Genomic DNA, 27,885 nt, shown 5'->3' with positions numbered 1-27,885 from the left:
TATTTTTATTTTTAAGATAATGTTACTTAAGTATTATTTGGATAAAAAATTGAGTTAAACCAATCATTGTTAATGAGTTCCAGCGCATGTAAGTCATACTTGCATGGAAAAAAAGAACACGAAACCCAATAGTTCTCCAGCTGTGAGAGCTGAAAAGGGATTGATTTCTTTGCCCAGTAGCCTTTTGGCTCTTACTTTTTTTCTTCCTGGAGAACACTTGTTGGCTGGGGCAGCTGTGATGGAGAAGCCTGTGTGCAATAGCCTGGGAGGGAAGGAGCACCCTCCTCCTCTCTGAGGTTCAGCCTGTGGTTATTTGATGAGCCTGAACAAATCACCTTACCTACTGCAGCCCCACAAATTCTCCCTACAAATTAGAGGCAATAATGCTTTTCTACACTGACTGGGAAGAAACAAATCCATGTTTCATTACCAAGGAGCACTTAAGGGCTTGCTTCATGCAGTTAGGGAGGCACATCTTCATGCAGTGTAGGGTATTCTCCTGTCAGTATCCATCCATGGCTGCTTCTCTGCCTCTTTTTTTCCCCAGAACTGGGCAGATTATTCTATAATGGTTTATACTGAGAAAAAATAAATTGTGTAGCTACTTTATGGTTCAGTTTAAGGTGCATCCTTGTATCTGTCACGGAGAAGAGAGACAGTCCTTTATGTTACTCATGTCTTTTTTATTATACCTACAAATTATGCTATAGGTTTTACTTATTTGCTTCATCCTGTACTTCAGAAATGAGTTTGAAATGCTTTTGTCCCTCCAGAAAAATGTAAGCTCATTTCGCTAGATGGCCATGTATTTTACTCACAGGTGTCAAAAGTGCAATTCACCTGCCAAATAACCTCCTATGCATCTCTAGTGAAGAATTTTTACTGTTCTCTGGCTTGTATCCTTTTGTCCACTGTATTGGGACAAAGATAACCATAGATTTAGTCTATAAAGCCTTGGTTTTCCACCTCTGGGATAATGGCTCACATCCAACTTGACCCTCCTAAGTGCAGTCACTTAAACAAACGGAATGAGGCTTGGGTCAGCATAAATCTGACCAGTAATGAGGATGGTTTGTAGCAATTTGGACTCACTAGACATGGAAGGAAAAATATACTCGAGTAATGGGAACCACATTGAGCACACCCCTGTGAGGAACACCAGTACATGCACAGGGTAGAAGGAATAAAAAGGTTTTTAGAAAACTACTATTTGGGCGGACATGTTTTCAGAGGAACATGGAGTGGCGGGAAAAGTAACACAGCTTCCTGTTCTGCACTGCAGCATCTGAAGTCAAAGGGGATTGTAGTGAGCCTACATAAACTTGTCCATTTGATGCTTCTGATGATCACAGTGTGGAGTTCTGATTAATTTAACTGCTTACAAAAGAGAAAAAGGAATTCAGAACTTAGATACAAAGAGCTAAAAGGAGATCTGTGATATAATTCGGGCTCTAGAGACAGCTGATGGTTTTCACCTTGAAAATTTGTAGGGAATGTTCAAAGCCTGAACACTAATAGATAAGAGGGTTCTCCTTGGAGATGTAGAATTACTGCTATTTATTTACTCCACAACTTATCCACATTTCCTTATGGCCTTTAGTCAAAAGTAAAGTTGTCCTATCTGAGCAGTTTAAGGGGTTTTTCCCCTAGGATTTTTGTATAGACAGTAGAGACACTTCTACAAGTTTTTAAAACTGCAAGTTCATGTTCTGCAATCCCTAAGTGCAGCTGAGCTTGTAAAGGGGGGGATTTTTTATTTTTTTTTAAGTTGTTTTGTTTTGTTTTTTTTGTATCCCACACCTGCACTTTTCTCTTAATCTTTAAATTGTGTTTTGAATACTGGCATAATTAGATGAGCAGCTACCAGGTGAGGAAAGCTGAAACAAAAGGAAGTTATGTGGTGTGATGGTTTTTTCCTCAGGTGTTTTCCAGAGGCACTCTAAGGCCCTAAGGTTATTCTTTTGGTGGTTTTTACTCTAATTATTTGTGTACAGACATATTTCTTGTCTGTTGTCTTATATAACAACATCTACAGGTATCGTAATAAGTCAGCTGAGACTTCATTTTCTTCATGCAGGAAAAGCCAATTCTTTATTCACTTAAGTTATTTTATAGAGTTTTCACAGACCATGTGTGCAACACCTGTTGGCTGGTAGTTTTCTTACTGCTCCGTTTTTTTAAATGAAAAAGTGACCAATCCATAAGAGAAAGAACAGCATGATGGTGTACTGAAGGGATAAAAGTCGCAACAAGCATATTAAACTTCTAAGTAATTTAGTTATGAGAAAAACCCACGGTAAATTTAATGGAAACAGAAATTTAGTAAGACTTTTTAGAGTGCAGGGTTACTGAAAAAAAAATATAATAACGTGTAATTTGGCAGACTACTGAGCAGATCAGTAGCTTCTCGCTATTGTATTTTCTATCATTTCATCTGGCAAATTTGTTAACATTCTTGTTAAAGAAATCAGACTATGTTGAAATCTTTGATAGGTAATGAGGCACTGCATTTACTGCTATCTCTCCAGCAACCATAAAACTGTAAAAAAATTGCAATTCAGTCAGAAAACAATATTAACTTAAAAAGCCCTATATGAACACAATTTCAAGGCATACAAACACAATACGTGAAGCGTCGTTAACCAGAGGCGGTCAGACCCCACTCGGCGCTGGAGCGGGGCGGCTCTGCTGCCCCAGGGCAACAGGAGAAGGGGAAAGAGAGAGAAACCTCCGGAGCCAGGAGACAGCAAAGGGGCCGTGCTCTGTGTGTGTGCTCCCGGGGATCCGCAGGGATGAGATGCCCAACCCCGGGCTGCCGCGTCCCGCCCGCCCCCAACACCCGCGGGGGAAAAGCGGAGGGAGAAGCAACACAAACCCCCCTCTAAAGACCGCCCGGAGCAAAAGGGAAAAACACCGAGAACAAACACAGAAAAGGTTAAAAAGGCACAAAGTGCTTGTGGCTCCCGGCCCGGAGCTGCCGGAGCTCCGAGGAAAGGGGCAGAGCCCCTGGGGCTGCTGGAAATACCGCGCGGGGAAAGAGGGAATTGAGGGAACGAGGGAACGGCCTTGGAGGGAGGAGCCGTGAGCAGGGAAAGTGCTCCGGCCCCCGCCGCCTGCAGAGCCCGCGCGTTCCGTGTGGAGCCGCGAACCGAGCGGTGCCCGGAGCTCGGCGCTTTCTGGAGGACAAAACTCACCCGCGCAGAGCTGCCACGGCCCCCACCGGCCCCCACTGCAGCCACCACCACCGCCCTCCACCGGCCCCCGTCGGCCCCACCGCCCCCAGCGCGGCCTCCTGGGGAGCGGGAGCCGCCCGCCCGCATCGCCGCCCGGGACACTGTTTCCCGCCGGAGCCCTTTTACAGCGGCGCAGGCACAGATTCCGGCCCCGGCTTCCCGTGGCTGAGACTGAAAGCGATTTCAAAGTGGCTGTAACATCTTTAATAGGCTGTTCAGCATGAAAAACGGAATTAAAAGGTAACGTTTCCGTCGTTGGTGGGTAGAGGGAGCAGAAACGGACCTACAGACACAGCAGACACTGACCGAGAGGTCTCTGGAGGCCGCGTTGCCGCAGCAGCTGCGGTCCTTCAGCAGATTGTCATTATTTTAACGAATTTCTAATAAAATACCATGTGAAACACCGTTTTGTGCCTACCATATCTTCCCCTATGGGCGCTGCCCACAAAAACTCCCCCAACTCGTCCCACCTGCCGATAAAAAAGGCATTTTGTGTATCTACTCTCACCTTGTTTTCTACCCCGTAGCAATAAAGTTGGCAATTGCCCTTTATCCCGTTTTATCCCCTTTTGCGCGGTATAAGAAGTGCCCTCACACATATTATCGCTTTTTCGTCCGCTGATCTAAGATTTCCCGCGTTTTACCCCTTTTTTAAACTCTCAGTCTGCACGTTACCCGCGGCCTTAGAAGAGATGACACACTAGCTATTAATTTAATAGAGCAGGACTGATTTTGTGAGGCCTTTCTTTTATAATTCTGTCACAACATATAGACCCACTTCGAGAAATTTATAAGCACTGCCCAAAGAGCACTAGTTGGAGCATTAAAATTAATAATCTACAATTTGAAGTCTTTTAAGATAGGTTTGGTTTCCCTCTGACCCCACTTGTATGTGCAAGGAAGTAAAGTTTTCTGAAAGTCATTCTTCGTTAGACAAACAAATTAACACACTGCAGGCAGTCTGGTGCAATTAATACGAGAGATGTCAGGGGCGTATGTTATAATAAGATGAACTGACAGTGGTATTCAAAGGCTGAAGTGAAAGTTTCTACTCCAAGGAGAAAATTATATTTATGCTGATTATAACTTACTCTTCAATGACAGATTTTTGGTTTTTGGGTACTTGAGGAAAAAACCTGTTCCTCTCCTTGAAGGAACTGGCTTAGAACTGCAAATTACAGTGGCTGAAAGAGTAGGGAAAAATAGAAAGTTCACAACAGACACCCAACAGCTGCTTCTGCTGTATATTTAATATGTACAGCTCTATAAGACTGGTTTATTAATCCATCTGCAGGTATCCTGCAACAGGGGCCAGATGGCTCGGAAGATTAATAACAGCATAAAAAGGTTTGCAAGCAGCAATCCACTGCAGGTCAGAAATAGCCAAATGATGTTGCCTTCAGGTGTCTGTTCACCAAGCAGCAGGGATCACTCCAGAGGGATGCTCTCGCTCCTGTGCCTTGTTCTGTACCACCGGAACTGCTCCGAGAATTTTCCCAAATGAAAAGAAAAATAAAGCACTAGAAACAGTGACAAGCAGTCAGGCAAGTGCTGCCTACACGTCGGTGATAATGCTCCGTGGTAAGTTGCTGCAGGGTGTTTTATTTTGGGATAAAGCCCAGCAGGTGATTCCATAGATGACAGAGGATCCGTGTTCACAGCTGTCTCCTGGGCTCTCAAACATGCACACAGCAGGCTTCCAAAAGGTGGCATCAAGGTCTGTGATGGAAAACTGCCAAGGGATTGCACGTTTTGTACACGCTGTAATACACAGGTTTGTGCTCACAATAAGGTAATAGACTCCATTTTTAAACTTACATGATCCAGTCTGGTCTTGAATTGTAAGTCGAAGTGCATCCTTTTAGCTGGGTTTTCTGAAAACCTAGGCAACAAATATTAGGGATAAAATGAGTGCCAGGCTTTGTACCTGCTTCTCTGCATTTAATTTCTAGAAGTTTATAAGTAGTTTGTTGTTCTAAATTTATGATTATGGAAACTGATATTATTAGGTAACAGCAGGCAAAAAAATGAAAGATAAGCTACCACAGTATTAGTAAAGCTGGTAAAAGTTATACAGATGCAATATAAACATGATCCTGCTTTCTCTATTTGATGGGACCATAAAGAATCATGGTACATCATATACATGATACATCATATGACCAAGCCTGCAAAAACTGTTTCATAGTCAGAGCATGCTGCAGGAGTATTTCTCCAGACACTCTGCCTATGTGTGGATATTGCCATGTCACTCAGAGTAGTATGACATAGTCATAATAGAATATATTAATTGTATCAGATCCCTTGTGTCAGTTCTGGTTTCAGACATCAAAGGTAAAATGAATTGGTCCTGTCTCGTGGGTCCTAGGAAGGCAATCCTTTGCCTTTAATCCTTGGAACTGCTTTTGGAATTAAGGGAGAGATACTACCTGGATTGTAGGCTTGCACTTGGAGGCCTGTTCTGATGTTAGCAAGGCCAGGTGTACCACGTAACTCAGAGGACAAATGATTCATGTGTGAGTAAAGGGGATTAACTACAGCATGAAAACAGACTATAAATTACTTTGCATCCAGGTGAAGGGGCATGCTGCCTGACACTGCCCCATTTTAGTCACGAGCTGTTGAGGGTGGTCAAGAGAGGTATCCATGACACCAAGATAAGTGGTTCTGTGATATCTGTGTCTCTTGTAATACTCTAAGGTAATTTGTACCTTGCAGGTCACTTTGTAATAAGTGATTCTGATAACTGTTTAGTACAATCACATCCTGTTGCTGTGGTTCAAATTCAAATAATCCCTTGGTTTCCTTGTTTTTCAGGGCATCTGTTGAAACTTAAGTTCCTCATCTCCAAATGCTAATGGATATGGATTCCAAAATAAACAGAGTGCCTTAAAATTAATTATTGTTTTGGGATTCATATAATGCTGGTTCTTCGTGTGTTTTTTTTTTAAAGTATTATTTGTTTGTTAGGCTCTTTGTCAAGCTTTGTTGTTGCTAGTGTGGTAAGTTATACCAAAGATAGAAAATCCTGAGATTTCAAATAAAAGCAGGGACAGGGCTGGATTCACCGCCACAGCCACATGTGTGTAATTCTTGAGCATGATTCTGTTAAAGCACATCAGCCTTGTGTTTGTGCGTGTATGTCTTGTGTGTTTCTCAGCTCATGTACATTAATGAGGTCATTAATGTTAAAATGCAGAAATAAAGGCAGAAATAAAGATATTTAAGTGGTTTAAATGGATTCAACTTCATAGCTTCCCTGGACCTATAGAAGTTTGCGTTTGCTGAGGATTTGACTCAGTATAATAAATACCTATAGAAATAAAACCTGTAGAAACAATAAAAAATTAAGACTCATGTTACATAATTAATTTTAAATCTTAATTCTTCAACGAACTAAGATAATTTCACATGAAAATACAACTTTAATACTGTAGATAAAAAGGTTGGTTATTAATATTATTGTTAATATGACCAGACAGTAAGAACTATTCAGTGAAACATGAGCTGAAGGACTTGGGGATGTAAAAGCAGTTAGTTCAAGTCCAAAATTACAGCCTGGATGAATTCAGGTGGAAGAATCAGATTTGAAGTGTTTAATCTGAACCCAACAAGAATTTATTTCTGTTATCCAGTGACTTCTAAGTTGATTTGCTCTAGCAAGTAAGTAATTACTATATCTAAAAACAGCTCCCCCTATTTTATTTACTTTACGTGCTTTCAGGCTGTCATCTACTTTAGATAAGAGAAAGGACAGCAAGAAGGTTTGTGACTAAAATTGAATATATTTGCCTTTACAAGGCAAGAATCTAATGAAATGGATTTAACAGCAGCTTCATAAATACAATTTCATAAATCAATAATTAATTCATTTAAAATTGCTGCGTCTATCCTTCATTCATCCTAGGTGTCCTACCTCTATGGAGCTCTGAAGCTGCCTGTTTGGTGTTCCCTGGAGGGCTGCAGATGGTCACTATTTTCTCATCTTTTAGCTCCTTTAGTTTCCATTGAGTGGTTTTTTATGGAGAGTCTATCACGTCGTTTAACTTCCTCCCTCTGTTCTCTCTTGGCACTACTTATCTTCATCACACATCTCTTTCAATCTGTCCCAAAATTCCCTCTTGCTTTTTGCTGTATATCTCCTCACTGTTCACACATGGGTAATGCTTCATTCTTCCAATCATGTGTTACTCAGTCACTTCTAATGCATGGGAATAAAAAAGGCTCTCCACAGTGCCTGCTGTCAAGTGCATTTAAGGGACTGTATTCATGGCAGAGAGTAAAAACCATGGCTGGGGGCAATTAAATGCACTAGTGAAGCAGTTTCCTGACTGCAGGGTCCACATGAGCATAATCCATCCAAGAGCTGAGAAAGTCTTATCCTTCACTGAGGTCACGGGGAGCTGAAAGTCTCTGAATACTTTGCAGAAGCAAGTAATGAAATTTATGGAGAAGCCAAGGAATATCATGTAAGGACGACTTTATGAAACATTACTCTTGCCTTGTAGGGGCCCACAGGTTTTATGATGCTGCCTTGGTCAAGGCAACACCACTGTCAACATAGCAAGGCCCTTGGCAGCACATCAGTTAAAAGGTAAGACTGGAAATTGCTCTAGTGAGACCCAGATTTTGCTGGTTTCTCTGATGCCCTGATACAGCAGTGGCACTGCTCTGCTTTTCAGTGATAATAAAAGCAAACATCACATAACCATGACAGTAGGAGTGTTATAAATGTACACGGCTGTGCCAGTAATCCTGCCCCCTTTTTCATACATGAGATGAGGTGGTTAGTTGTGCAAATAGCTGGAATAGCATCTCAAAGTATGATTCTCTACTCTGAATTTGTTAATAAGCTGATTGGTGTGCATATTAATAGAGATTCTTAAGGTATTTACACATGTACAATAGAAGATTTTCAATCTTTTATCTACTTGGCTGCAATAAATAAAATCAATTAAATTAAATAAATTCCATCTACCAAGGATTAGTGTTTGCAGAGATTTCATTGCAGTAATAATTTTTCAAGAATAATAGCTTAAACTGGTAGATTTGGGGGATTTTGTTTTTCTTTTTGTCTTAATTGTCTTACATATTTTCAGATGCATTAAAGTTAATTTAAGTATTCCACTTGCGTGTTTGTCTCCCCATGTACTTCTGCATTCACCAAACAAAAAAATTCATGTCCTAACACAAGAGAATATTTTAATCTTTTAAATTACATTGAAATCTTGAAAATTAAGCAACAAATAAGAGACTTGAAGGATACGCAGCATGCTTCTAGTAAGTGTGGATCAAGTACAATAGAACTGTTTCAAAATTAACTAGCTTCAAAACAGCAAAATCTTGCTCTATCTTCCCTCAAAAAAAAACTTGCTTAGATTATTTCATGTGAATGAAATGAAGCTGGAACACCAGCTTAATCCAAAAACTACTCCCAAAAACACCCTGTTGATAAGTTGCCTCCCAAATTTATCCTAAACCAGAACATCTCTCAATTTGTCCTGCTGACCAGCACTGGGCAGATTTTGTGTCTAGTGTATTCACTCATGCTACACTCAATATCCAAAGGTGCTGTGCCACTGTATTTCTTCTGGTGGTCAGAACAACAGTTTCTGACATAATCTGTTCCTGAATTCCTACTCATCTGGCCATCCACACCAATGAGAAAGGTGTCCCACAGTGGTATCCTCTCCTGCATACGTGGAGAGTTCACACCTATTGTGCACAGACACAGATTTGAGAGTTGCTTCCTGACTTAAGCACTGAGTGAGTTTGATCTCTAACTGCAAAAACTGTTTTAACATGATGGTCCTCAAAAAACAATTAATACAATACTTCAGAAGGATAAATATGCTGCTGATTTTAAAAAATGACTTCAGAAGTTTTGCTGAGTGGAGAAGTAGCTGATACTCATATTAAAATTTTGCTAACTGAATTTCCTGCTGAATGCTCCCAGATGGCCTTACATATTGATTTAACTCCCCAATCCAGCCTGCCCAAAATTTTTATCAGTGTTTCTGTTGCCTATCAGTAAGTGTGTATGTGTGTGTATGTTTGGATCTGCATGGCCACACTCAGTAAATGTGATTTTTTTTTAGTGAAATGGGGTAGGACTTGAAGGAACATCTTCAAAATGAGGTTGGAGTAAGCATCCTGAAAAGCTGCATTTCTAAGAGATGGTTTCATGCCTGATGAATTCCTATTCAGTGGGGCTTATGTATATAATATTCAGATCAGAATTATACTAGGGGAAATAATAGTGAAACATCATGATTGTAGTGAGGTGGAACAATTATAATACAACTAACTACACTGCTTAAATATTAATTTTTATGAAAGACATTCATTATGCTCTTCATCTGGTAAGCTTCTCTCACTTAAGACTCATTCCAGTGTTCAGTCTCTGGTAGAACATTGGAAAAAATCATAAAATATTAAATGCTCTCATTACGTTTTGGGCAGCTTGTATTGACAGTGAATCCCACACTTCATTTATAACCAAGCTTACAATTTTTGCCACTTAGGCAAAGCTGCAGTTCCTCTGAGTCTTTGCTACTAAGAGTTAAAATGACAATTGCTGTGAGAGAACAGTGAAAACTAAAAGGCCCTTAACTAGCCTACCATTTTTGAGACCAGCACTGAACCCTTATCTTAAATTTATTGGACAGATAACAACAGCTAAACACACTGCACACCATCCAGCACAGTATGTAACACCAGATAAAAATATCATGCAATGGACTTCTTGTATGTTACAGCATTTTAATCTCTTATCTCATGCTTTGTTCTATCTTGTTCAGTGCAACTTCTGCCAATTCATAATAAAAAAAGCAACAGGTACGTCTGTAATGTCATGCAATTGTTAAACCACCTGTTGTTGAATGTGTGCCTGTCTTAAGAATGAATGGTAGTGTTTTTGCTATGTAGCTGTCTTAGACATCCACCTCTCTAGCAAAAACAGCTTTCATGTGGCAGGGAGAGTCACCTTGATCACTTTTGTCTTTGTGCCGAAATATTCTCTGTAAGAACAACACATTCTTTGAAGAAAAACTGAAAAAGATACATTGGACAAAGGCTAGCCACAGCAACTCTGAGGCTGCCTTTCATACAGCCTTTCCAAAACTACTATTCCTCTCTGAATATTTTGAGGGAGGCTTTGTTTACTACATATGCCCTTGCATTCTCTGTAAAGTCTTCCAGGAATATTCTAAATGCAGAGGACAACCACGATTGCCAGCCACCTTACACATGCATTCTTGGGCCCTGTCTAATAGCTTAAAGCACAGATGGTGAGTTTCAACACTTTTTCTGTGAATTTATAATGAGAAAAAGGTTTTAAATTAGTGTAACTTGTATAATGACTTTGACTTCAGCCTTCTCTGCCCTCCATCTGCATGACACACATCCTGGAATATAGGTTTTTCAGGATGCGACATTGCATTTTCACCAGTATTTGCCTTATGCTTTGGCCAAGAGTGTCTTACTGACCTGAAGAGTGTCTTATTGACACAAGAGTGTCTTATTGACCTCTTAGTGACCTACTGTCTAGATATGACTATAATGTAAAAATGAATAATTTAAGTCTCTGAGAAGATGAGAAGTTGTTTTCTCTTCCTAAGGTAACAAGAGCAAGGAATAGTCACAGCTGCTTTAGCTGCATGAACCAGTTATGTGCAGTCAGATAAATGGAAATGAAGGAGCCACTCAGATTTTTGTGGCCATGGGGAATTTAGTGATAGAAAAAACTTAATTGATTGTAGCTTTCTATTCTGAATTTCTCAGTGATGCTTGAGGACGCATCTTAACACACGTGAACTTAAAATCCTCTCTGTCATGAATGAAATGACAGTCAGGGAAAGGATACTTATTCTGTAATGATGGAAATGCTCAGGTAAGTTTTGGGAAGTACCAAATGGGACATGGTGTCAGACCCTTTCTGGAGCTTGAAAGAACTATGGCAATACAAATAACAGGAATACTCTGTTGGGATCTTCAATGTGAGGTGATACTGACAGAGTATTTCCCAGAAAAAAGCTATTGCAGATAACCTTTCATCATGGAAGATAAGCAGAGTAAAATATGATGAGACTCTACTATCTGAAATACCTACAGCAGGATGAGTGAACAGATTAGGACCAGGTGCTGGAAGGATGCCTTCATTTTGGAATCGTGCTGTCCACTGAAACTGAAACATGGCAGGATTCTCTGGAAGGAGGGAAGGATCAGAGGTGATGGAGCATTAGGTTATTGGACATTTGCACTGGAGTGTGATGAACAAACATAACTCATTATCTTGTCCTGAAACTGAAGGTTGCTTTTTTCCTTTCACAGACGTATTGTCAAGTGCTTTTACAAGCTGTCCTTGTGATTTTTTTCTCCTCCATTAAGGTTTTTCTCTTTCTTTATACTCATTACTTATAAATGGGAGTGCATTGCTTATTAAGAGTACCTTACATGCTAATTAGTTAACCCCAAATTCTAGATTGATGAACCTGGAATCATTTTAACAGGAAATCTTAGTTGCTTCTACCCATCCTTTGTGGCAATAACTGCATCTAACAAAATGGTTATAATAATAAAGCATTCCCTGCTTGATGCTTTTGCAACACTGAGTTATTCAGTAGCAATCATGAAGGATTATTCAAACTACAGACCAATGAGCAGTGTCAAGAACAATGCCTTCACAAATGCAGGGTAATCAATGATGTCTATTTTCTGAACAAGAATATTTTCGGTTGTACTGCAGACTAAATTCCCTCTGGTTGAATAAGATGCTGAAGTGGAAAATTTTATTTAACAGCATTTGGTAAGAGTCTTGCAAGTCTCCAGTGAGTCATTAGGAATGCTACAAAGAGTCCACTTTAGCTGAGAGTTGATTTTTGAGTCTTTCCTGGATATATATTGTTATGAGAGGTTGCAGTAACCCTGCTGTGTTCTCTAACACCCTTCCTGCCCATCCACACACAGCAGCAATGTGAATCTCGGTCAAAGACTCCTGGGTAAAATTGCCCAGCTTTCTAAAATTCACCAGCTGTGTCTAAAAGCTGAAATACCAAGATATTTAAATTAGATAGAATTTTAGTTTATTCTGTTAAATCAAAGTTTACCAGAAGCCCCTAGATTTCACTGTTTATCCACAAGACCAAACGTTTCAGCCAGACCAGACATGGTTTGGCAAGGTCCATGTTGACCAGTGATCCAGAAAATTACCAAAGGCTAATGTCAGTTTTACCTGTATTTCTTCATTTATCTCTCCAGTACAGTGAGCATTACACATGTACATCAAGGGCAAAAGGTTGTTGGATGATGTTCTGTCATGCTTCCTATTGCTGAGGAATGTCCAAATATGTCAGGTATCATCAGAAAATGCCAACTGATCAGGCTTGGCCTTACCTAGCCCAAACATGCACAGGACAAACATTTCCATAGGAAATGGGAAACAATTTTTCAAATTCTCCTACCACTCAATAGAACATAAGCTTTCAAGGCCAGAGTCCTGTGAAGAAAACAGCTCCCTCCTTTTGGGGATCTTCCACCCTGTATAAAGTAGCTGTGATTTGTCTGCCTTGGTCCAAACTTTTGCTAATCCAAACCCCTTAGAAATCTATGGCTAACCTGTTGCTAACACTTTTATAACATTTGTGGAGATACACCATCATTGAAAAGATGAGCAAAGGCATCCTACAGCTTTTGCATCAACTCAGCTTGATGGCCCCTCTCTGGGTCCAGCTGTAACTTGGCACAGAGAGAGCAGCAAGAAAACTCTGTCCTTTTTACTCTTCCCTCAATGTCAGACTCTGCATTAGCTGACAAGGACTAGGTCCAGAGCCCCCAGCCTGAGCTCCCCTGAGACAACACTGCGCTTGCACCAGCCCCCAGGGCCAGAAGACAAATGAGTGCACCTCTGAAGGAATCTGACTGAGTAATAGCAGAGCCAGCTGGAAAGGTTAAAGGCCACCCACCATTTGCACTGCAGTAGGTCTCCTGTACACAGCCACCAAAAAAAAGCAAAACTTGTTACTTTTAGCCTTTTGTTTTGAGTTGCCAGAATGTTTTAACTGAAGCAGAGCAGGCAAAGTCAATTCAAAGTGTTATAAACTGTTTGTCTGCACAGGAGACGTCCGGACAGTGTGCTCTCCTCTCCTGAAGGGATACCCGAGCTAGCTCTCGGAGCTAGTTCAGCTACTGGGAATAATAGAACCAGACTAGCGTGGCACTCTGCCCAGACTAATTTATCTGTCTTTCTGAAGGCAGGAAGTCTGACAGGTCTGCTTTATTCAGTGCCTTAGTTGTCACTAATGAGCGCTGTGTAACCAGAGCCTCTGAACAGCACAGTAATCAATTTAAAACAGCTCTCGCAAGAACTCCTTGAAGTTGAGTTCTCAGCCCTGTTAATGATGCAAAATGAGAGTGCCTCTATGTAGACTGGCTGTCTAGAGCAAGCTTGAGCAGAAACTACAGAAGCACAACACGAGGTACAAAGCCAGGTCTCTGTGGCTGGAAGCAGACACAGCAGCTTCAGGTCTGAAACACCAGTGTTGGCCCACCTGTGCACCTACTGAAAACCAAAGCTGAGAGAGTGCTCAACTTGTGTTTGAAAAATCCCACCTGCTGTCTGTAATGACCCTGTTTCAGCTATTGCTGCATTTTAAATTCCTCAGTGTGCTGTTAAGTCAAGCCATCAGTGAGAGGGCTGCAGCAAGGTAAGGCCACACAGTGTGGCCCTGGCACTTTGCTTTGACATTTTTATCAGTTTTTCACTCTTTTGTCTGTTTAATCTATTTCTTTTCCAAAGTCATCATCTGTCTTCAAAAATTATTTTCTTTCCAGGTGTTATTACTTTTTTCTCTATTTCGAGGTGTTATTGACAGGTATGATGCAGGCAAGCTGATATCTAATGCAATAATAAATAAGCTACAGCTGAATCCCAGTTTCCTGATATAATCATATTGTAAGAAAGTATTGTGTTATACACATGAGACCCTAATGAAGTCAACACAGCTCCTCATGTATAAAACCAGCAGAATTTGATCCACTGAGTCCGGCTGGATCTGGCAGCTCTCCAGATTTTCTGAGCTGAACTATTCTAGTTTCAGAATTCAGAGTTGCCAGTAGGAGCCAGTAACATTCAACATCAGAGCAGAACTTCCCTGAGATAGTCCTCTCTAGAGATGATTAAAATAACATAACCTCCAGACATTTAATATCAACAACTGTATTTACAGTCATTGCTTGAGGGGATATTAGTGTATTGTAACATTCAAAATAATATTTATCATAGCGTGAACCAATTTTTTGCTCAAAGCCATTTGTAAAAGTCAATGAAAGCATGAATTAATCTCCTAACTCTATTCTAATGGTTCAGAAACCTCTATCTCCTTTCTGAGTTCTTTCCTCTAAACTGCAATTTTAGTTTGTGCTGCTCACCCCACTTTTTTTTCTGATTTTCATATAAAACTCAGAAAGAACAAATTGGATTATCTAATCTTCCTCTTCAAACTCTGCTATGCCCTCTCCAGAAGATGGTGACTCATAACACCCTCCCTCCTTTCATATTCTTTTCCAATCTGGTGTCTCCAGGCATGGCATCCAGGCTATGTCTGCTTCAGAGAAGGGTTTGAAAGTTTTTTTGTCCTTAAATCATAAAAGCACCTCTAAGACAAGAGAGTTTTTGCTTCTTTAAATGTCTAATTAGCTCATCTACTCTGATCACTTCACGTCTCAAGTGGCTTCAATGGTTTTGAAAAAGTATATCTTAAATAAGCAGCATCTTCCTGAACATGACATTTACTTTACCAATGGCTACTTCATTATTTTTCTTTCACATCTATTCTCAGATGTGAAAATGTACACTTAACTTTCTACAATGCTGCAAAATTGTTTAGTCTGTTAAGTGGTGTGATTTCCTTAATAATTTTGGCCATGCATTCTTTGCAAGCTCCTACCTGTTCATATTATTTGTAAGTTGTATCTTGAAATTTATTTTTAATCAGTTCAATAGTATAGAGTGATAGATCCATACAGTCACTAGCCTGAAGCTTTTTCTAATAACAAGGATTTCCAAGCACTGCACAAGTATAAATTACAATGTCAACAGTATTTTTAATTTATATAGAAGGAATAGCAAGTATCATTTCAGTGGCTTTTTAACTGCATACGTATTCTCTCATGCTTATCCCTGCTCAAATAGGTATTGAAAATGTGGAGCTTCTGAATAATTTGAGATACTGGAAAAGCAGAAAATTATTATAAAACAAACAAGCAAACAAAACCAAAGCAAAGAATAATCAATATACTTAGACATAAGCAAAAACAATGAGGAGTATAGATAGTGATGTTAAATGCTTTCACAATTTTTTTCCACATTTTCATACTACTTGAATGGATGAAACTGAAGAAAATTCCACTAAAGTTAGATATTTTGTCCTGTAACATACCAGAGAATGTGGTAAACTAGTTTTATCCAAGGTATGTATTGAGTCTTGATTATACAGTAAATCCAACACTAGTATAAGATGGGAAAGGGCATCAGCACTGCTCCTCCTTGCTGAAATGCACATGGGCTCAATACTTCAAAATGTGCTGCCCACTAGCTCTGAAGGACATGCCACCAGAGAACTGCTTTTGGAACTAATAGCCTGGCCTTAGAGAAGAACATACTAACACATATTCTGTTTTGTAGGTCTTTCTCAGAATCCCTTTCCTGCCAATATGTAAATAAGATGCTAATCAAGAGGTGTGCAGGGAAAACATATTCTGACACGTTGGCACACGGCATTTTCAAGCAATCCACAGCACATTTATCATTATGTTAATGTGAGATCCCAGAGGCAGCACTGCCTTTAAGGCATACTTGAGCATGCCAGTTTTCCCTTTCGTAGGAGGCAAAATAGAAGATAGATTTTTCATTCATGAGAATGTGAAGATTCCCTGAGTTAGGTACAGCAGTCAGAATCCCTAAAATTAAATAATTTATTTTAAGATAGTTTAAAAGATTAATTTAAAAGAGATTATTTTTCCTGTTCTAAACAATTTACTATCCACATTACTTTCTCCCTTTTAGAGGTGGCATAACTGAAGCAGAGTTTAATGCACCATTTTTTCAATAATGCTGGCCAGCATTTTGGCTGATCATGATGTCAAACCTTGTCCTTTCCTTTGGTAACTTAGACCTGAAAAGAAGATTATCTAGATAAAGCAAAGAAAGAACTCAAAATCAGAGAAAAGTCCTAAAATGTTTGCCCAAGCCACTTGCTCAAGGTCACACAGCAAGTCAGTGCAAGGCTGGGAAAACAGTTATGATTCCTATTTCTCAGCTCATTCCAACCCTCAGGTCAGATAATCCTCCAAAAGCTTAAAAGATATCCCAAGGATGCAAATCTGAAGGATGGGGCTTATGGTAAGGAGCAGCATTTTTCTGTGAGCTTTTGGTGGTGCAGTTTAGCTATATTCCTGTATCAGCAAATGTCCTCAAACTTTCAGGTAATCCAATTTTAATTTGAAAATGTAATTGATAACAAGTTAGCCTGTATCTCCTTATGCTTGTCCTACTTCTTCACAAAAAGGCACAAAAATAACAATGAAAATACAACAAAATACAGTAAAGGAAACCATTTCAAGATAGAAACTCAATGATTTGGTGGTTGAACTCATGTTCCTCCGGCCAAAATTAAATACACATGCATAAATACACCAAGAATCACATTAATACCAGTTAGATGCCTTAGCTTTCATCTCTCTTTACCAGAAGCTGCTCCAGAATAAAAAGGTGTCACTCATAAAACCTAGATCTCACATATCTGCAAATTATTAGCTATCATCAAACCACTCAGCAAAAGGCAAATAAATCCCATCCAACAAAGAACAAGCACTTTGTTCCTTCACCTCCAGCACATGACAGGTTCAGATGACATACTGGAGAAAAGTGCATGTTCTGTTTCTAACCAAAGACCCTGAACTTCTTCAAGATGCAGTTTGCTACTGTTATGAGTTATTGCTCTGCCTTCTCTCATGTTGTTTAGTGGTTAAGTATCAGAAATATGTTCTAGATTGTAATGGATGGTTACTTATCCATCTATACATTTATGTCATTTTGCTGAGAATATAAATAATGGCAAAGACATGCTCATTAAGGATTTCAGATGTCCTAAAAGACAACTAAATTCAAAGTCAGTAAAAACATTAAAACTATAAGAGAAGCAATATCTTTTTGGTTCTTGATTCCTTTAACACCTTTACCAACATGTGAATGTTTTAGGTAGGCTTAATCCTAGAGCATTTATATGTAGGCAGTTTTCCCCACAGTACAGAAAACTGCACAAAACCAAAATGCTTCTGGTCAGCAGTGCTAAAATTTGTAAATGTTGCTTATTTTTATATGATCATGAAAACTTTTTTGCTTCCTCCTACATTACCTTACTTTGTTTTAATCTTATCTATGTGCATGAAGGTAGACAGCATTGACTTAGAGTGGCAAATTTGTCACAGTTAAACAAACAAGTAAAATCTGTATCTGAGGAATGCAACATTCACCAATGACTTTGGCTTGGCTCTCTCTTAGTTGCCAGGAACCTTCAACAAAATGGGATATATTTATGAAACTGAGGAAAAGCTAAACTGACATTTGACCCTTCTAAAATCAAACAGGAAAGAGCACTATGTTTAAAGAGCTTTATGAGGAATAATGTAAGCTTTTGAGCAGTGGAACACCTTAAAACCGTACAAACACAGGAGTATCTATTAAAAAAAAAAAGGAAAGTACATGTTAACAAAGTAATTGAAAGCAGAAAATAAATGAAGAATTGTTAGTTGGATAGAAAGTGCACTAACAAAACAACACAGTAACTGTGAATCACTTTTATTAGTCGTGTTCTTTACTAAAATGAGGTAATTTTTATCAGCACTGCTGCCCCAGAGCAAGTTTTGATCCTTCACATGCTCTTGGTGTTAATGGGCTCAAGCTGAAAACCCTGAGTCTGTATTCCAGGTGCTTCATAGTATACTTCCAGTTTATTTACTTTCATGGCAATCAGGTGAAACAAGCAATTATTTTCCCATTTTCCATAATCCTCTTATTTGCCAGCCCTTGAGCCAGTAAATTTTTATAAAATTAATTAAAAACAATATAAAATCTAACTATCATCTGATAAAGCACAGTAAGGTTCTCAGGAAGGCAAAACACTCATTCTCCTAGCCAGTACTTTCTTTGGAAGCCCTGCAGCAGGCATTTTACAGGACTGAATGAGACTCTGCCACGTACATCAGTAAACAGAGAAGGCTGAACACCTGCTGCTGGCTCTGACAGTGCTCAAGTTGCTGTTGTGACAGCAGAGAAAACTCACCGTGTTGTCCCTAGACCTCATCACAATGCTCAAACTGTACTTGAGTAGAGCTTAGAGTACATGTCTTCCTTCACAAATATTTGGCTGAAGTTCCTTTAAATGCTTGCTTTTCCCAGGCTGTATAACTAAAGAGCAGGTGCTTTCCTTAAAGTAATGAATAATAAGCCTCACCCCAGCAACCCATACAGGTAAGTGTCATACAGGTAAGACACCTTCACCAGTACTAGCTGGAAGGTGTCATCTGCCCAGCCAAAGGAGCAAGGAACAACAGAGCTTCAGGCATCGGTGAAAAATTCACATATCTTCTTCTTTATTGCATTGAATTGTAGATTTCACCCTATTTATGGATGCATAACTAAATCTAAATAATTCAGAAAATGAAAGTTGAGCTCAGAAAAAGGTGTCATGAGTTCTCTCTTCATGTTTTCATTACCAGCTGCAGGCCCTGACAAGGAAGGAGGAGGGTGAGGTAGGAGAGCCCAGAGAACAGTCGCCAACACAGCAACATGAGCGTGCCCATGAGCAAATCACTGCCTAAGTGGGCAAGGTAGACATGGGGGGAAAGGGGAGGCCAGCACAGGCAGCAGTGCTGAAAGTTAACGACAGAGCCAGGATCCCAAGCCCTGACTGCCACGATGTTCAGACTAGGGCACACCACTGCCAAAGTCCTTGGCACAAGCAGCTTTAGGGCTGGCAGTGGTGTCTCTGTCACCCACTGTGATGCTTTGTCTCAGGGCACAAGGGTTAATTGCTGGGAATGTCAAATGAGAAGGGTTAATGATGAGCTGAAAGAAATTTCAGTATTGCTACTGAACCTTCTGATTACTTGGGTAATCACTGTGTGAGTAAAAGCTCTAATGCTATCATCGTTTTCTTCCAGGCAGTTAATTCTTTTTTATATATTTATATATTTTTCTGTGTGCATGCACACAGATACATTTTCTCATTCCCACAATGCTGGGACATGAAATAAGAAGCCTAACACTTTTTGTCAGTGGTAAGATGCCACATCAGCAGCACTAGGAGAAGTAAAAAGCTCCCTGGATTTGTTTTACCTCTTTGTTATGGCTGCCTCGTTATTCAATCACCTGTCCTATTATCCAAAACTTATATACATGTATAACATGGCTGATACTTCTAGGTCATGCATGTCTAGAAGTTTTCTGAATTTTCAGCACTCTTAAGGATTGTGACACATTCTTATAAATAATAATTTTTGTTCTTACTACAGCTCCAGTGCCTCCTCTTCATCTGGAACTCTTATTTGAGTGCTAATGAGATAACTGGGTGTATCAACTATTCCTAAAGTTATTTTTATTCAAGTACTGATTCACTATTTCAACATCATTGCTTTAAATGTAGCTAAAGAAGCAAAACATTTTTCAAGGAAACTTCTAGAACTATGAATAATATCACAAAGGTGTCCTTTTGTGTCCACTACAGATAGCCAAGTGTAGATAATCATAATCTAATTCAAAATCTGTGTGGTTTTCTCTCATAATAAATACCATTAATTGTTTGCTACAGAGTGCAAAAATCCTCTTTTGCTTTAGCTATTCTAGTGCAATTTAAAAAACAGTGTTTTTTTTATTTTAACATTACTGCATTTCTCAGATTTAATTTACTGCTACGTAATTGCCCAACATTTAAAAATAGAATGGCATTCAATCCTAGAACATATCACAGAGGAGTCTTAGCCAGCAGGAGATATCTATTTAATCACTACTTTGCATTGTTACAGTGACAGCAGGAGAACTATAGAAAGTAGTGCCTTAAAAATTAAACCATGGTGAATGTTAGGACTGCCAAAGAATGAATTTCTAAAGAAAAAAAAAGAAAATTCTGACACTCACAAACAAATCTGTTCTGTTTTTTTACAATGATAATGGTTTCCCATAATCATACAAATTACATTTATGTTATTTCATTAAAATCGGGATACCCCAATCATGGAGACTCAGAAATTTTCTAGCTCCACAAGACAGATGTTCAACTTAAGAGAGTGTTGTCAGGATGCAGCTTAGTGTTACAATGCCCTGAACATACCCTGTCCTCACAGTCACCATCTACCTCACATGGTCACTAATGTGGCATTCCTAGTCCAGCAGCAGTTCTAATTGCATGGCCAAAGAATTGGATAAAAAGACATATTAAAAAACCCTGTCTTTTAAAAGAGAATTAATATTATTCATTAGCCTGCAGTGGCTACCCTCTGTCTTAAGTAATACACATTCCTAAAGCTGCTCAGATGCTCTAAGCATCTACTCAAAGGGCCCTAATGACTGAAAAAGCTACAATCTACTTGCTGCCAGACTTTATTTTTTCAGTGAGTTCTACAAAGATTTTGTATCTGAAAGACCTCAGGTCCTTAGGTAGAGCAAAGACTCTTTTTTTTCTCTGCATTACCCATATTAGGGTATTGGCATCTTTATCAGAGAAAGACCTTCTGAAAGCCTAAGTAAGCTTGTCAGGATTTACCAGGAATGCTTTGTATTTTCTCTAAGATCCAGCAGAGTGCACAAGATAAAGCGTATTTTCCTGGGAAAAGTACTTTCTTGCTTTGCACTTCATGCTAGCTTTGTTGGGGTTTTTTTCACTTAAAGTATCATTAATTTTGTTACTAGAAAGCCATCAAGTAGCATATTTATCATTTACACTGTTTATTAGCTGATGAATGTTATCCCTGGGTGAACCTGTGTGCGGCTGTTTGGTAATACTCCAAAACCAGTTACCTGTTTGGTAATACTCCAAAACTCCATGGTGTAAGATAAAGTAGAGCAGGCTGTCCAGCTATCAACACAAACTGGTATCCCTCAGTGCTTGCACACTGCTAGTATCAGAATTGATTATTCCCAATTAAAAAAAAATTAAGATTCATGATCCATGATGGGCTGGGGAATTTACTTAGAAGAGGACTGCATTAACTCTTACAAACCTATTAACCACCAGAGAATTAATTGTACTTTTTTTCTACGCAATGGGTATCTCTGCACAACAAAGGGAAGGAAAGCCATGATAAGCAAAGAGCTATGGTGAGGCTGCCTCACTACAGTAAGTACTATATATACTGGTTAAAATGTACTAGTGAGTTAATTCATAATATAAATTAGCTATTATTAATAATCCTTGAATCATTAAGGTTGGAAAATACCCCCAAGAACATCAAGTCCAATCTTCAATTGAGAACCACCATGTTAACTAGACCATGGCACTAAGTGCCACATCCAGTTTTTTTCTTGAACAGTTCCAGAGATCATGACTCCATCACTTCCCTGAGCAGCCTGTTCCAATGCTGACAACCCTTTCAGTGAACAAATTCTTCCTGATACCCAACCTGAACCTCCCTTGGTGCAGGCAGGTTGAGGCAATTTCCTCTCATCCTGTCACTACTTGCTTGGGAGAAGAGATTGACCCATGCCTTACTAGAACATCCAGGCAGGGAGTTATATATAGGGATAAAGACTCCAGGCATAAACATCCCTAACTCTCTCAGCCATTCCTCATAGGAGTTCCCTATAGAGCCTTCCCCAGCTCTGCTGCCTTCTCTGTACACTCCCCAGCACCTCAATGTTGTTCTTGCAGTGAGGGGCCAAGAACTGGACACATCTTGAGATGTGACCTCACCAATGCTGAGCACAGGGGGACAATCCCTGCCCTGCTCCTGCTGGCCACACCATTGCTGATACAGGCCAGGATGCCCTTGGCCTTCTTGGCCCCCTGGGCACACACTGGCTCATGTTCAGCCACTGTCACCAGCACCCCCAGGTCCTTTTCCACTGGGCACTGTCCTGTCACTCTGTCCCCTGCCTGTGGCACTGTCTGGGGTTGCTGTGAGCCAAGGGCAGGACTCGGCACTTGGCCTTGTTGAACCTCATTCCCTTGGTCTCAGCCCATGGATCCAGCCTGTCCAGATCCCCTGCAGAGCCTTCCTACCCTCTGGAAGACTGGCATTCCCACCCAGCCTGGTGTCATCTGCAAATTTACCGAGGCTGCAGTCGATCCCCTCATCCAGATCAAAAAAGATATCAAGCAGGACTGGCCCCAGTACCAAGCCTTGGGGAACCTTATTAGTGACAAGCCACTCACTGGATGTAGTGCCATTCACCACCAGTAATAAAATCCATGGTATCTCTGCATGACATTACATTACACTGTCTTGCTAACAACGCACAACATCGCTCTAACTGCACCTCCCAATCTGCTAAAGATGGAGGTCTGGTCCTGTTCTAGCGTTTAATTGCCTTCTGAAAATTATGCTTTTATTTTTCACATTTGAAAACTATATGTTTTTTGATTTCATCCTAGAGATGGTATTGCATTTCCTTCACATGCCCACACACCCATCCCATCCCTTTCCCCTAAAAGAAGACTTTGTAAATAAAAGGATACTGTGGTTTATAGTTAATGATCTTTTGTTCTGACAGCATTATTTAAACAAAAGTTTTGTTGCTTTTACTGAAATTCCACTGGTTAATTATACGACTTGCCCTTTTTCGAATTTACGCATTCACCTACTCCTTTCCTGGCTGGAAACCTTTTGTTGGAACAATTTCTGTGTGAGAAATTCCATTGAATTAAAACCATTTTCCTAAATATATAACATTTCTTTTTTTACAGCTTTGTTTTATGGAAAAAAAAAAAAAAAAGTATTTTGAACACTTCTAGACATTCATTTGTTCAGCTCCTATGGCGTATGGATTTTAAACAATTAGGAAAAGTGCTCCATTATATAAATTGTAAGGGTAGAGTGGAAGAAAAAGGTTTCCTAGAAATTTTAGCATTGTCAGTAAATGGACTGTGGCTGTGACACATTTTTTCAGATGTTCTTGCCTTTATGAGAAGATAATAAATCCATGTGCTCCCTTTGTTTTTAGGAAATATAATTTATGGATGTCTTATAATAGAGGTGGAAAAGTACCCAATGATGCACAGTTTTAATTCCTATTTACTTGTATTCAGGAGAGTTTTCTGCAGCATATGTTCCTCCTTAGAAATCTCCTGTAGCATATCCATGCATTCAAGCCACCAAATGCTTGGATCTTGGTTTTGCTCTAAAACCCCCATTGTACACTATGACTTTTAAGTCTTTGAGGCTGTGCCTGCAAAACAGCTGGGCAGTCTTAAGGAGGTTTAGATTTAATACTGGACCGTATGCCCCAGTGGACTTGGGAATGACAAATGCTGAGGACAGGCAGTCCCGTGGAGCATTCTGCTGGCACTTACTCTGAAGCCCCACACTCCAGGCTTTCTCTTATCCCCCACCCTTTGGCCAGTAAGGTACTTGAGAAAGGGCACTTTTGGCATTGAAAAGAACTTGGAAATATCATTTTATCTCCTCTGACACCCTCTGGAAAAAAGGGATAAGTCTTTCCTAAATTTGACACAAAGCCAAAGCCTTAGCCTTCTTGATGCTGTCAGTGAGTGGAGAGGCAGGGAAAAAATCTTGTGTTGATTCCAGAAGGTTAAACCCAAAGGGACTGTGAAAATGCGGGTTTTCACACAGCTTTAAGAAAAACTGTTTGTGCTTCAGAGATGCTAAAATGTTGGTTTGAAGTTGTAAGCCATGTCTAATGGCTTTAGGAACATTGCTATGTAAATTTGGAGCTGCAGAAGTTGCTCAATGTGTATCATCTAGATGTACTCAGGAAAGTATATTATGTGTGTGTATGAAGTCTGCCCTATCCTATTCATATTCATAAGATTCCCTTCTCTTTTTTAGTTGATTAGATACAAGAGATTAAAAAAAAAAAATCCTCTAGCAAAAACCTGGACAGCCTCCTTGTGGAAACAAGGTGATTTGATATGTTGTGTTTGTTTACACCCCCCCCCCCCCCCTTTTATCTATTAAATGGTTGCAGTATATATTTTGCCACTCAAAGTTTGTGCACACAACTTTTTATCTAGTGATGTCTGGAAAAGCTATATTAGAAGTGCTATGTGCTTCTGAAGTTCTTTTCAATGTTTTCCAAGAACATAAGTGAAAAATGTTCTTGTCTGATACTGGAAGTGATCCCTATCAGTTCTACTTCATAAAATTCCTAGAGCTTTCATTTTCATGCACCTTCACATTCTTCACAACCAGTGGTATTGATATGCCATATAAAAACCTCTCTCCAGGATGACTGCTGCAAATAAGTACTACTAAAAATATCACAAAGATTGATCCTTTTTCTCCTGTGCAGTTATCAATGTTCAAATGATTAGATAGTCCCCCTGGGCATAAACAGGAATAGCAAAAAGAGGCCTCTGAGAAGCAGCATAGAACACTCTGGACAGGCACCAAATTTTGCAGAGAGTTGGGCAAACCTTAACCAAAATTTATATGTAATAAATCACTCTCTCTTATGTGAAAAAAATGCAGATTATAACATCTATGGTCCTCTAGTCTACGCAGGGTTTTCCCTGGCCACTTTGTGTTGAAGTTGGCTTATTGCTACATGAGCAAACAAGAGGTAGATTCTGACACAGGCTCCACTGGCACGGCTATGAATGTGTTTGCTTCAAGGCTACACAGTATCATTACACTCTAAGATGAGCTGGTCCAACCTGTAATAACAGATCAATAGCTCTATGTGCATTAGCTTTGATGTGGCAGTTTATGTGATATGGTGTACCTGCACGCACTGGACTGATCCATGTGTCTCTGACACACTCTTCTCACTGCACATCTATGCAAATAATTCCAAGAAGCATCCAGAATTTTTTAAATTGTAGTTTACAAGCCTCCAGTGCCCCAAAAGCTAGGAATATCCTCTGCAGCAATATCATTACTCACGTTGAGTACTGGTGTGTGGGAAAAAAAAAAATTAAGTCTTGATATATAGATTCCAAGTGACTGCATGGACGGGTGACAGCACTAACCAGACATGCATGTTTACATTGTCATAGAATCACAGAATGGTGTGGATTGGAAGGGAACTAAAAGGTCATCTGGTTCCAAGGCCCTGCTGCCATGGGCAGGGACACCTTCCAGTGGACCATGCTGCTCAGGGTCTCATCCAATCAGGCCTTGAACACTTCCAGAGTTGGAGTATCTAAAACTTTTCTGGGCAACATTTTCCAGAATCTCACCTTGTGCACATTAAGGAGTTTCTTCTTAATATCCAATCTAAGCCTGCCATCTTTTGGTTTAAAGCCATTCCTCCTTGTTCTATCACTGCACACTCATGTAAGAAGTCCCTGTCCAGCTTTCTTGTAGGCCCCCTTTAGGTACAGAAAGGCTGTAATAAGGTCACAGATTTCTCTTCTCCGGTCTGAACAACCTCAACTCTCTCAAGCTTTCCTCATAGGAAAGGTATTTTATCCCTATAATCATCTTCCTCTACACATATATTTATAAACAGCAGCAGGAACAGAAAAAAGTAGAATACATACAGCCATGCTTCCTGGTGTGATGACTTTTATAAGCTTGGGACTGAACTAAGGTGATTATGAGCATTTCTACTTCATCCTCTTGACTAGGCTTTTCAGATGTGCAGAGAAGTCAACTGAAGTACCCCATGCCTAAAAAATAGCAGAGGAGAAGAGAAATACCCTGGACAGCAGCTCAGAGGTGAGTTACTTCCAGCAATCCTTTGGTAATGTTGAATATCAATTTGTTTCTAAAGCAGCTTTACTCAACCACATGCACCAACAACAGATTCTACCTCCTCAAAACATGACACTGGGTACCTGACTTCTACCCTCTTAGAAAAAGGCTTACTCTTTCCATTCAATCAAATGCTCCAAGTCCAAGGCAGCCTACTGCCTTTTTTTCTTTTGTAGCAGAAGCAACAGATATTTTGCCATGCCATCTACAAGAAAGGAAGGAATTTCATTTAAGAAATTTGAGTTGGAGGCACACTGGGTCTGAAGGATCAGGGTGCAAAGGCTGGAGGAACAGAGTGGGGAGAAACTTCCCAGGGAGAAGTGTGGGGATTCATGTGTGTTTTCCTTCTGAAGAGGGGGAGTACAGCAGCAACACTTTGAGGAGAGCAGAGTATATAGGATTAGTGGATTTAGAGTAAAACAACAGAAGCAAAAACTGTGGAGATGCATCTTTGCTTAATATATTAGTAGGACCCTGTCTTGGCTTACATATCCTTTATTAAGTATTGCCTTTCAGAAAGGGGATGTAGCAGTTTGATACCTTTGGTTTTGTAATAGATCATGTAGCACCAATAAAAAGATAGAGGTGGGGGAAGGCCGTTCCTTCCAAATTCCTAATGGCTAATGGAAACTGTGACAGAGTCGTTACTGCCATAGGGGCTCTGATTACATCTGTTGACACAAGATTTTTCTTGGCCCACAGTCAAATGCTATCCCTGCAAACAGCTCACAGCAATACTGCCCCTGGGGGGTTATTTTTGAGCCACTGACTTAGGTGGCACTGTTTGGTTTACTGTTTTCTCGTGAATGTTCCCAGACATTTTGGTGCCTACCTAAGTACAGGACTCACTAAGAGCAGCCAATACAGCTCATAAAACACTGTAAATAGAGAATTTCCATTTCAGCCGTGCCTCTGTCCTGAATTCAGGATGGCTGCCTCTGAAGCACTACACTTAAGGATGCTTATGATTCACAGGAAGTTTCCAGCCCATACAGTAGTTGCAGCTTTTATCTCTTTGGCTTTGATCTCCACTGTATTCTCTTAAATATAATTAAACCTGTCACACCGTTCCCCATCTTCTAGCTTTCTCTCTGAAACAAAACATTTATGCACAAATTAGGAATTTTAAACAAAGACTGTTCCAAAGAGTAATAAAATATAATTGGGACATTTCAGCACCACCTCATATATCATTTACTGACAAATGTGGTGCATTCCATTCCAACTCCTGAACCAGAACATTTTATTTCTTTTTTTTTCTAGCACAGTGTATTTTACTGCAATTTTTCTTAATGTCTGCTACTGCTAACTTGGAATCTTCTTGTGACATGAATTTGACAACACTGGCATAAAACAAAGCACAAGTCTTACTGACAAACTGCATAAACTTCATCTTGTGGTTTGAGATATTGACTTAAGTAATGAAAAAGGTTTTTAAGGAAACAAATTCTTTGAAACTTTCAACAAATCTGAGCATTGTTCAGAGTTTTACCACAGGCCAAAGCTGTGTTTGCCCCCTTAAACAGCTGCACAAAAGCTCAGTGTCTAATGAGATATGAAGTGCACATTATTACTAGGAAGCATTCATTTTATTCCTTACTGTGTATGCAGTTTTGCACAGCAGAAAAAAACAAAATCCAAACCATTTTTCAAAGCGGTTTTGCATTGTCCTGTTAAAATCTGAACTCAGTCCTCCAAATTGTTGTGTCTTCAGGAAGAATTC

At 39.8% G+C, this 27,885-nt stretch overlaps 1 long non-coding RNA gene across 3 annotated transcripts; it reads left to right on the top strand.

Annotated features, from left to right (window-relative positions):
* The first annotated feature begins 3,383 nt into the window (after nucleotides 1-3,383).
* On the top strand, nucleotides 3,384-26,119 carry LOC310909996. Of its 3 annotated transcripts, XR_014590222.1 has the most exons (4): nucleotides 3,384-3,473; nucleotides 4,895-5,025; nucleotides 6,051-7,827; nucleotides 26,036-26,119. It is a non-coding gene; the product is annotated as an uncharacterized lncRNA (long non-coding RNA). The 3 variants fall into 3 exon arrangements; XR_014590223.1 differs by lacking the exon at nucleotides 26,036-26,119 and having other exon boundaries at nucleotides 4,895-5,007; nucleotides 6,051-8,251; XR_014590224.1 differs by lacking the exon at nucleotides 26,036-26,119 and having other exon boundaries at nucleotides 6,051-8,251.
* Nucleotides 26,120-27,885: the final 1,766 nt, after the last annotated feature.

The sequence above is a fragment of the Zosterops lateralis genome, assembly GCF_965231275.1.
Source record: "Zosterops lateralis genome assembly, chromosome: 5".
NCBI lineage: Eukaryota > Metazoa > Chordata > Aves > Passeriformes > Zosteropidae > Zosterops > Zosterops lateralis.
Note: the sequence above shows the minus strand (reverse complement) of the source record. Positions and strands in the feature narration are given on the sequence as shown.